Here is an 11,594-nt window from a genome sequence, read left to right as displayed (position 1 = left end):
ATTCAAGCAGTGGGGAGTGTGTGGAATAGGAACAGTGAAAACAGATGGGGAGTGAGACAATAAAAAAGGAAAAAAGGTATGAGGTCATGACACGTTGATGAGGGTGGTAAGTGGGCATTTGAGGATGAGGGGAGAGGCGCTGTGTGAGAATAATTCACAAGACAGAGGACAGAATGGCTGTGTGTGACAGCGACAAGAATGACCAAGAGAGAGGCGAGGGTTAAAATATGACTACCTACCGGCCTGTTATCAACTGAAAGCTTCTTCATTGACACGAATGTCCCCTTCACGTTGACCTCATCATTATTGTGGCAAGTGAATGGCTTTCCTCACTCTCTTCTATTTTGTTGAGTGTATAATTGATGTTTCGTTTTGGGTGCAGGGGCACCGGGAAAGGCATTTAGCTAACTTGATCATATGCCTCAGTGGGGATAATGTGAACATGTAAATCTCCCACTTCTTCATTGCTTATAATATTTAGAGAAGTATATTGACAGCCACTCCTCTAAGTTTGTCTTTAGCAATATGTCCGATGTCTTCACAAATGCTGTCTCCCCCCCCCCCACCACCACCCACCCCAAGAAGGACTAATTGTAAGATCCAGACTGTGACTGACCTGAACACAGATTTCTCCTGAGCTGAAAGATTTCTTGTTTCATTTGGAGTCTCATATGTTCCATTTTACATTTAAACACTGTGTGTTATATTTCCCCATTAAAGTACAAGTTTATGATTGTAATTTTGAAAATGTTGTATATAAATACTGGAGTACTTCAAAATGACAGATACCTCAGATATTTCCAAGTTAACAAGTGGGGAAATGAATAATCCCCATTTGAAGTCTTCAGAAACAGGCAGGGAGACAGGGTTTTGGGCTTTTAGTATTGATTTTTTAGAATTGCCTTTCGAAGATTCAAGAATGGCTACTTAGCTGGTGACTCAGTTTCTCTTTAGAGAAGTTCAAATCTAATTGCTGTGTAGGTGTTTAAGAATGGCTATTTACCGATAAATTGCTATGCCATGTTTGGTCAAAAAATAGCGTAGAATTAAAATGTAGTCTGGTGGCCCCAGATTAACTTTTTTAATACTGAATGCTGGTTTTTAATTTGACTTCGAGAACTCTGTTTCTTTGTTTCCGTCACGCTCTTCGTAAGTACATTTACTGTAAAATAGCTCATTAGAATTACCACATGTGGTCTTTGCAGAGATTATTTTTAGCAAGGGTGGTTTAGTTCATTAACCGTTTGATTTTGATCACATCAGCAATAAGAGGGACTAGTTACAGAAATGTTAATGAATGCACACTCATGGAAGAGAACTAGGGAATTAATACAAGGTCACTTTGATATAAGAATTAGCTTTCAGTTTTTATACCGAATGCAAGATAAGATAATTTTTAGTGACCATAGAAATGATGAAAGTTCTGGCCTTTCCTTTTTTTTTTTTTTTTTTTTTGTCACATCAGGAAGGTGAATCATCTCTTTAGAGGCTCTCAGGCATTTTCTCCCGACTGTAAGTAGCTGAGGTAATGTACTTTGCAGTCATGCAGACTTAGGTCCAAACTCCAGCTCTGCCGTGCACGAACTTCGATAATGCTATTAAAACTCTATCTGTTGGGCACCTGGGTAGCTCAGTCCGTTAAGCGTCTGACTTTGGCTCAGGCCATGATCTTGCAGTTCTTGAGTTTGGGCCCGGCGTTGGGCTCTGTGCTGACAGCTCAGAACGTGGAACCTGCTTGGTATTCTGTATCTCTCTGTCCTTACCCGGCTCACTGTCTGTCTCTCTCTCTTTCTCTCAAAATAAATAAATATTTTAAAAAATTTAAAACTCTGTCTGCCTCAGTTCCCTCACCTATCACAAGGCAATATGACACTTATCCCACACAGACATTATATGTATTAAATAATGTAAGATGAGGTATATAGTTATGGGCACAAGGAATGTTATTTCATACTATCACTTACTTTGTAATCTTATGTATCCTTCTCCCTCTTGGTATGGAAGTAGCAAATTGGGGTGAGGGATGTGGGAAAGTGCCCAGCCTGGGGTTGAAAGGTCTTATTCTCCAGCACCTAAAATAGTTTCACCCAACACTCACTAAATGTCTGGTGAATAGATGTAAGAAACAAGCGAACGAAAAAGTCTTATTCTCTTCACATTCTTTATAGTTAATAATAACAGCTTCATTTATTAGTGATTATTATACAATAAGCACTTTACTCTTTTAGGTCCATTAATTCCTTCAAAACAACCTCGAAAGCATCTTTATTCCCCTTACACAGATGAGGAAACTGAGGCTTAGAAAAACTTTTCCCAGGATCACAGAGTTAGTAAGTAGCAGAACTCATAATTATTCCAGGTGTGCTTGCTTCAGGGCACAAGCTCATAAACACTAGACTACTCTGCTTTTGCTTCATGATTAAATAGCTGCTTTAAAGTCAGCTGTTCTGGCCACATGACCCCCTTGGGATGCTTCCCTAATCCTCTTCAGGGAATCTGACCACCAGTTTAAGACACAGTGCCAGAGCTGTTCCAATGAAATTAAATCCTACCCCCGCACATGGATGATAGCATTTTGGGGGTGTTTTAAGGATAATCAAAAGACCTGTAGTACTCAGACCTTTGTCTATTATCCACTTCCCCTTACCTCTTGCAGTTTCTAGTGTAGCCAACAGAACATGCTATCCCCTTTCTTAAAATGTTTCGTGATTTGCCTCAGATCTTCCGTTTACAGGAATGTCTTATTTTTCTTCTAACAGGGGGGCAATCACAAACCCTGCTTCAGCCAAACTAAACATTAGATGATTGTTATTCTTGGAAAACAATGTTAAAGTCCAGAATTGTAATTGCCTGCCAGGTAACACAGCGTGGTAAAAATAACATAACATCGTGCTTGCCTTGTTAAGGCGTTGCTTATATTCTGGATCCGAATCCATCGGGCTCGGTGCTGGCAAACTACATAGCACAATAAAATACTATCAATACCAATTATTATGAAATGGAGTCAGAAGGCTGAATACCAAGAGAGTTTTCTAATCGGCTATTAATGATGTCATAATGAGTACAAACTCAATATATTAGACATGTGAACGTGACCTTTTTTCTTTCTTTTGGCTTAAATATTTTCCATTCCATCCGAGTAGCAAAGGCCTTTACTATACTCACAGCTTTTCCCTGGGTTTCGCATCATCCCCTAAAGTCCAATCCAAGGGGTGTTTTATCTTGAAAGCAAAACCCAAGGAGATACTCCATTCCTTATCAAGAATGGACTAATACAGCTCAAATGTGAGTCTTAATTCATGGACCGTCTTAATAAGAAAATGTATTTGTGTATGTTGCTTGTTTTTCTTTAAGTAATCTTACAGTCAATCGAAATTGTAATTTCAATAGGAATCGAAAATCATTTAAACAATTCTTTTTTTTTTTTTTATGTTTGTTTTTGAGAGAGAGATAGAGCACAAGCGGGGGAGGGGCAGAGAGAGAGAGAGGGAGACACAGAATCCGAAGCAGCCTCCAGGCTCTGAGCCGTCAGCACAGAGCCCGATGCAGGGCTCGAACCCACGAACCATGAAGTCATGACCTGAGCCAAAGTCGGACACTCAACCGACTGAGTCACCCAGGCGTTCCCTGAAAATCATTTAAATGTAGACAAATAAGATGTTCAAATGTAATGAGGAGCATCATGAGCTAATATAAAGGTCTAGAAACTAGATGTTTTGAGGCCAAGTAATACTTCTGAGCTAGAATTTTTAGATAAAATGCAGGGTGTCCAGTAAAATTTGAATTTCAGGTAAACAACAACAACAACAACAACAACAACAAAATAAATATATAAATATATTTATTATTTTTTTTTTTTTTTTTGTTTTTTTTTTTTAACACAAGTATGACCTGAGTATGGACTGGAACATACTTATCCTACAAGATTACTGACTGTTTTTCTGGTATTGAGGTTTAACTGAGCATCCTATATTTTTACTTTTAAATTCACCAGTCCTACTCTAATATGTTTCCCTTGAGAAAATAAGATAACAATCCCTACCTAGCTCATCAGATTGTTAAGATACTCAAAGGGGGCACAATGATAGCATATCATGCGGTGCTTTTTTTTTTTAAGTGTATTTATTTATTTAGAGACAGAAAGAGCAAGTGGGGGAGGGGAAGAGGGAGAGAGTGAGAGAGAATCCTAAGCAGGCTCTGCGCTGACAGCGGTGGTGGGTTGGGGGGGAGGGGGTCAATCCCATGCACCATGACATCATGACCTGAGCCGAAATCAAGAGTCAGACGCTTAACCGACTGAGCCACCCAGGCGCCCCTCATGAGGCTTTTTTGACTTAAATATATTCAGCTCTATGCTTATCCTCTCGGAGCTCACAAAAGAAAGAAAAAGAATCAGAGGCAGAGAGACAGAGAGGCAGAGACAGAGGTATGCAATAGCGTGGCCATCCACCCAGCCCTCCCGTGCCTGAGCACAGCCTGAAGGGGAGAGTGACAGGAGAGGCTGTCTCTGCTCAGACTTCTGTCTCCCTGCGGCTGCTTCTCATAATGTGAGCACCTGATGGTGCAGGAGTGTGATTCTAGTGTTTAAAGATACTTATTTTTCATGCAACATGGTGCCTAAAAGCAAGCCAACTGCTTCATCTGGAGCTCAACCAAAGAAACAGCGATCTGTTCCAATGGCAGAAGAAAAAAAAGAAATCTTTGGACTTAGTGAGAAATGGGATGTTGAAATTGAATGTGGCACTTTCTAAGGGATTTTTAAGGGTAAATTAACTGTAGACAATCTTCACCTTCCATGTTGGTTTGAAGGCCCAGTCTCCACGTAAGATAAAATTCCACCGCAATTGATGTAAAAAGTGTTCCGTACATTTTTTGTACCAAAGGTGTTCTGTGAATTGATGCAAGGCGTCATTATTTTTATATTCTTCTTTTATTCCCTGTTGGTTTTATTGTTTTTATTACCATCATCATTACACCAAATAAAGTGATATTTAAGGTTTTGAGAGTTCGCCACAGAACTAATAAATGGGAAACAATTTGAAGATACAAATAGATTCAACATAACTATGATTTGGTTACTTAGGATTATTGTCTTAGAAGAATAAAGGAGTAAATGTACGTGGTACATCATTGTAAGGGGAAAAGAAAACTCAGAGGCAACGAGATAATTAACTACAAATACTGGGCATAATTACTGTACAATGACAGCACTTTTTTTATAATGAAATTATGAGATATGAGGGTTTGGTGAAATGATTGGAGGAAAAGTAAATCTCAGAAAAAGAAATTTCCTGGAACTTCTGGCTTATACATTGTAGGTTAATCTTTTATGGGATGCTGTAGGAACCAAATAGATTCAGTCATTTAAATAGACTCGTTAAACATTTAAGAATATGCTATGGGGAATTATCCTGCCCTAGCAGGAAGAAAGGTCAACAAATCTAAATGACCTTGCTTTCCCTAATTGTTATAAGAGTTTTTTTCATTAACATCTAGCCACTGAATGATTCATTCAGGTTAGAAAGTGCTGGACGTGAAGGTTAGTTGTGATGATGATGTTGATGAAGAAGAAGATGTTACTTTTACAGCTTGTTACAGTTGTTTGGATATTATTGCATATATTATTACAGTTATTTGACTATAAGCTGCTTGAATACAGAGACCATTCACCTCTCTTTTTAGCCTGTTTTTTCTTCTTTTTATTTGAGTTCAGTTGACACAAAGCGTTACATTAGTTTCGGGTGTACAAAATGTTCACCTCTTTATTCTCCCCAGTTCCCAACTGAGTATTTTCATTGTCACTCCTGTGGGGGTAGTATTGGTTTTTTAGCCCCATTTTTAGAGAAACAGGTTTAAGTCACTCATCATGGTCTCATATCTGGGATGTGGTGTAGACAAGTGAGCCTCAGTTTCGAAGTGGTCCACCCTTTATGGTATATACTTTTTCCATAGTCATATCAAGGAGGTACTGAGCATCTGTGGACACAGGTTGATTAATGCACATCATGGAGGATTCAATATGACTTCCTAAGAAGATGAGCTGACACTAGAACCATGTGTCACATTGTACAGGTAGGATTCCCCAGTCAGGGGAGGAAGATGACTGAACACGGAAGAAATACTAGAGGCAAAGAGGAATGAGCAGCTTGAGAAAGGCGAGGGAGCTCACAAGAGCAGTGAGCTGTGAGAATGGTGTGGTGCCCGAGGAGATGGTCAGGTATGAGTTTCATTGGCTGTTTGGTCACGAGTCATGGAACTGCTGTTGTGCAAGATGAGGCTGAATTGTTGCAGAGTTCCAGATGGAGAACCCGGGAGGAAGAATGACCAGGGTAGAGTTGGGGCTAGGGATGAAGAGGGTCATGGGAGGAACTGCAGAAGTGTGGATGGAGATTAAGCACCCTTTTCTGAAAGCACCCTTTTCTCTTCTGCCATCTCTTCAGTTTGGGACCTGCTGAGTTGGATTTACTGAGAGGTTGTCTCAGGTAGATTTATCTAGCAGATAGTTGGAATGCAGGTCTGTAACCCAGAGAAAGATTCATGGCTGTGGAAACAGATTTTTCAAATCATCCAAGAGCAGAAGGCTCAGAAGAGCATAAAGTTGCCTCAGGAGAGACAGGATATAAGTGGAAAAGTGGAAGCTGAGAGTAGGCACAAGATCAGGCCTACATGTGAAGTGTGGGCATAGAAAAGAGAGGGAATGGTCAGGAAAGAGGCAAGCTTCTAGAAAGTCTGAGGAAGTCTCATTTATTTCACGTAGGTAAAAATGACGGGTTAGGAAATGAAAATTGTGTTTTTAAAGTAACACAATGTTCCCTTCCCATCTTTCCTACGAATGACATGGACACACACACACACACGCACGCACCACCTTTGCTATGGGCATTCTGTTCTACATTATACTTAGGAAATAAATACTTCCAAGAACTGTAGAGAAAGACTCTTAGGAGCAGGAAACCAAAAAGGATTTCAAGAGCCCATTTGGTCCATCTTCTTGCCAGTAGGGGCATTTCCTAAATCATCCAAAGAAGAAAATTGTCAATTCTATTTTTAAAATATCTCTACAGATGGTGATTCCATAAGCTCCCCTGCTAATTTGCTCCAGTGTTTAATCAGCCTGACACACAAAGTTCCTCTTTACATCTAACTCAATGCTCTCTTGTTACAATGTAGGATCTATTTCCTCTGCAGAAGTGGAAATATAAAACAAGCTAATAAACCAGGAAATCCACAAGTCAGTGTTTTCAATCCTAATGGTTGGTAAGACGCACGTTATTCTTATTTCATGTTAACAACCTGCAATTTAGTCCCAATGACAAAGGAAGGCATCTCTACCTAAATCTATTGTAAGTAGGCACTGATGAATACTTAGATGTCCTTTTGCTCTGAATAGGAAATGTATATGCAGAAAACCTCTTTCGAATTACTAGAGTTTTTCCTAAGAAAAAGACCTCATCTAAAGGTTTTAGTGACTCTTTTGGGGGACCTCTGTAAACCTTTTGGCTCTGGTAGGTATGATTAAGTACAAAATCTTCAAATACCCATAGAGTTTTTTATAATGCTATAAACATTATTTTTCAATTACTCTCCTTCTTAAATAATGTCATTGGACAAACGGTTTCTTCTTTAAGCCAGAAATCTATGTAAGAATGACTTTGAACCTTCTCGGATGACACCCTGAGGCGGTAAGGAAAGAGATTATTGAAAAAGCTGAAAAAGAGCAACACGACAAAAGCTTTATTTTTTTATTTTATTCTTGACATCGGTTTGGGGCCAACCATGTGTGCCCAATACTGTAGATATAGCCACAGAGATATGGCTAAAGAAGGAACATCCTCATTAAAAATGTAGATGCAAAAAAAAAAAAAAAAAGGCAACAAACCAGAATTTTAAAAGCCTGTCCTGTTCCTCCCCTTGCTCTGACAAACACTCCCCGCAGCTTCCCAAGAGTTGCACCATCCTGGGTCCCCAGGATCACAGATGCCAAAGGGGAGAAAGCCAAACCAAAATCAGAGAGACAATGGTCAAGAAAGAGTGCCATGACCTTCTCTCAGAGATAGAAACAAACTAAAACCAAACAAACAAACAAACAAACAAACACGAGAAAGCAAAACATTAGCTCAAAGGCTGAGAGGCCAACTACAAATGTTTTTTAAAAGAGCTATGAAGAGTACAACTTCAATGAATATTGAGAAATATTCTCAGTTCTTATAAAAATACTAGGACCTGTCCTGTCAATGTCAGGAAGGATCAAAATGCTATGCTACCTTTCACTCACGGGTCTAACCTCGAGACAACATGCTTTTGTATCTGCCTGGAATTTTCTTCCTACTCTCAATGTTTCCTTCACTTGCCTACTACTTTAGTTTTTTGAAGACTCAACTTAGGTGACATCTACTTCAAGGAAGCCATTCCTGGTGTTCTTAATGGAGTGAGATGCTCCTGTTCACCATACTCCAGCTACTCCCTGTACTCGATGTAGCCTGAGACGAGTCATGCTATATTTTTATTGTTCCACAGTTTGTCCGTCTCTCCTATCCAATGTCAAGGGCAGGTGAGAACCTTCACCTTATTCAAGTCTACATATCTACTGGATGGCACATTGTGTTGACTAACGTGTGTCAAATATGTGAAAATCAAATAAATGCATCTGTGGTTGCCAGAGCCCTTCCTGCTACTCTATTTGTTGCCACCTTTCCTAGTCAGGCCTTCTTGACCTTTCAACTAGGTCAGTGTAATGGAATGAATTATGTCTCCTCCCCAAATTTGTATGTCGAAGCTCTAAGCCCCAGTACTTTAGAACGTGACTGTATTTGGAAGATAGATTCTTTAAAGAGGTGACTACGTTACAGTGGGTATGAAGGTGGGTACTAATTCAATCCAACTGATATCCTCTTGAGAAGAGAAACCAGGGGCAGGAATACAGAAGAACAACCATACGAGGACACACGAAGGAAGCAGACATCTGCAAGCCGAGGAGAGAGGCCACAGAAGGCCTTAAACCTGAAGACACTTTGATCTTGAACTTTTGGCCTCCAGAATTGCAAGAAAATAAATTTCTGCAGTTTCTTCTCCCTGGTCTGTAGTATTTGTTGTGTCAGCCTTAGCAAATTAATACAGTCAGTATTTTCTCTTCTACATCCCATCTCTTATACATCCACACTTCCCCTTTTATTTTGCTAATCACATTTTTCATATCCTGATCAAAACTTTCTTTTCCAGTTAGGGTCCCATGAAGAAAACAAACAAACAAAATGTTTAGGTCTTTCAAAGGAAATTGAAACTCCTTTGAATTGGAAAGGAAATTCCATGCAAGGATTTGATCACACAGGTTATCAAAAAGCAGAGAAGTTAAAAGGGAGACAGTGAAGCAACTTGGAACGAGAAGTCACCGCCACCCAAAGGATCTGGAGGGAAAATGGGAGGAGGAGACTTTACCAGAGCCCAGAAGTAAGGAGAGTGTCTGTCAGGGCTTAGAGTCATGGCTGGCAGAGCTGGTGTCCACAGGCGAGGCAGCCATCGCCTAAGACACCTAAGAGGAAAGGAAGAAGTAGGACTGCTGACTTCCTCCTGCCCTCCAAAGCTGAGCCAGTGCCTGCTCTTGGGAGAGCAGGTCAAAAGCCATTTGACAAAGGGACCTAAGAAACATAACATGCAAGGATTCTCTCCCTTTGCCCTCCTACCCCCAGAAGAGCAGAAATGGATGTGAGAGCAGAGTTAAATGATGGGCGAAGTCCACTAGAATAAAAGAAACGGGAGGACTGGAGGTGCACATCTGGTTCCTGCTTTATCCCCAGCCTGACACCTGAAAAACACTGTACCACATATAGGAAGTATTCAACAAAGAGTTGTGAGATCAGTTTTAGCTAACTGAACCTCCTATTTCTCATTTACCAAATTCTCTGCCAGAATTAATATACCGTGTATCTGTGAAACTCTATCACAGGATACGATTCAAAAGCGAGAGGCCTTATTATGGGTTTTGTTCCTTGATTTAGTGCTAGCACTCAGAACATGCTTGGCCCGTAGTACGCGCTCTAGATACATTTGCTAGGCCAATGGATCAAAGTTTTGTAAGGTGGAGAAGCCCACCTTATCATCTTGACTGGAGTGTGGTACATCAAAATAAATGTATCATGAAACTGTTAGGCTGGGTGTCAGAATTCCTCAAGGCCAGGTTTGCAGAAGAGATTCACGTAAAGAACGTGTGGAAATATACTTGCAAGGTGGGGTCATTTCAGTGTGCTCAGACTCGAAGGCAAGAGGGTAGACTAATTCTCCCCATTCCCCCAGCTGACCTTTCATGTTCTCCTTCAGCCTTTACTTCCATAAAACGTGTAATTGCCCTTTCTGGCAGTTCATAGAAAAGCGCTTTTCCCAGCCCTTGTAGGTTGCCCTGGATGGAAAATGCCCTGGGTTCTCACAGACTTAACACCCGGCCTTGTGAACATGAGCAAGATTATTCTCTCCGAGCAGCTCTTTTCACATGTGATACGCTTGGCAGGCTGCCCTGGTAAGTGTCAAGCCCTGAATGTTTTTGTTTTTGCCCTGGTGGTCCTGAGGAGTTACTGGAATACTTCTGGGGATCTGTTTTGTTTCAAACTGTGGGCCGATAGTGACATTGAGAAGAAGCAGGTAGAGACAGAGAGAGGGCTCTGGACTACATCGCATTTAATTCTGATAGCAGACTCCCTGTCTGCCCTGGCTGCCTCAAAGCTTCCTTCGGTCTTTCTTTGCCTCCTTCGCTTTGTGCTTCTCAGCGTTACAGGGCAATCTTTTGTGTGCATGTGTTCCCCTTTTGCTCCCCAGAGAGGCTTGTCAAAATTCCTTATCTGCTGATGAATGAAAGGAATTTCTCCTGTGCGGGCGGGACCTGGTTAATGCAGCTCTGGCCAGCACGGGTAGGTCACTGAGTTAAGGGAGCACCAAAAGGCAAAATGCGCCGAAAATATCAGAGTAGCTGTTGTGCCAGGAAGCGCCATCAGCAGGCATTTTCCTCCAAGCAGAGGGAGGGACAGGAAGAAGAGGTAAGGCTTAATAGAAGCAATCTTGAGTTAATTTACTCTGATGGAGAGAGATAGGCACTGTACTGGTTGACCATGTCTTTGGCATTTATGGCATTCATTCCGCGCTGGTATTTGAAAACATGTGTTTCATGCTTGACTGTATTTTAGAGCCGAATGAGAATCAGCTCCATTTCGTCTTCATAGGGGACTTTTTGATTATTTGAACTGAGATTCATTTTCTTAATTTTTCTCCAAACCTCGATCTTCTGAAACCTTTTCCAGTTACACAGAGCAAAAGAGATTAGACTGTTATATCCATTAGCATAAGCATTCTATGATGCCCAGTTATGTACCTCACACAAGGACTTGAAGGAGTGAGAACTCACTTAATATTTAGTGAGTGGTGTAATCAAGGGATCGATGAGTGGATCTTCCTTCCGCCAGGAAGCTCTAGTGTATATGGCACCATTGTCCATACAAACTGTAAAAAGCAGACTGCAAGAGAGACAGAGAGTGAGAGAGAGGGAGAGAGAGGGGAAGGAAAGAAGGAAGGAAGGAAGGAAGGAAGGAAGGAAGGAAGGAAGGAAGGAA

General features: G+C 40.8%; 1 long non-coding RNA gene across 1 annotated transcript in view; it reads left to right on the top strand.

The window, feature by feature from the left end:
• Positions 1-9,495: 9,495 nt before the first annotated feature.
• Positions 9,496-11,594, top strand: part of LOC121042696 (uncharacterized) — a 26,221-nt gene continuing 24,122 nt past the window's right edge. Inside the window, exon 1 of the long non-coding RNA XR_005796389.1 lies at positions 9,496-11,024. This is a non-coding gene — a long non-coding RNA (uncharacterized LOC121042696). The remainder of the gene's footprint in view (positions 11,025-11,594) is intronic.

Source organism: Herpailurus yagouaroundi, unplaced genomic scaffold, assembly GCF_014898765.1.
Source record: "Herpailurus yagouaroundi ecotype Mexico unplaced genomic scaffold, PumYag 186, whole genome shotgun sequence".
NCBI classification, from domain to species: Eukaryota; Metazoa; Chordata; class Mammalia; order Carnivora; family Felidae; genus Herpailurus; species Herpailurus yagouaroundi.
This window is presented reverse-complemented; position numbering and strand designations above follow the sequence as displayed.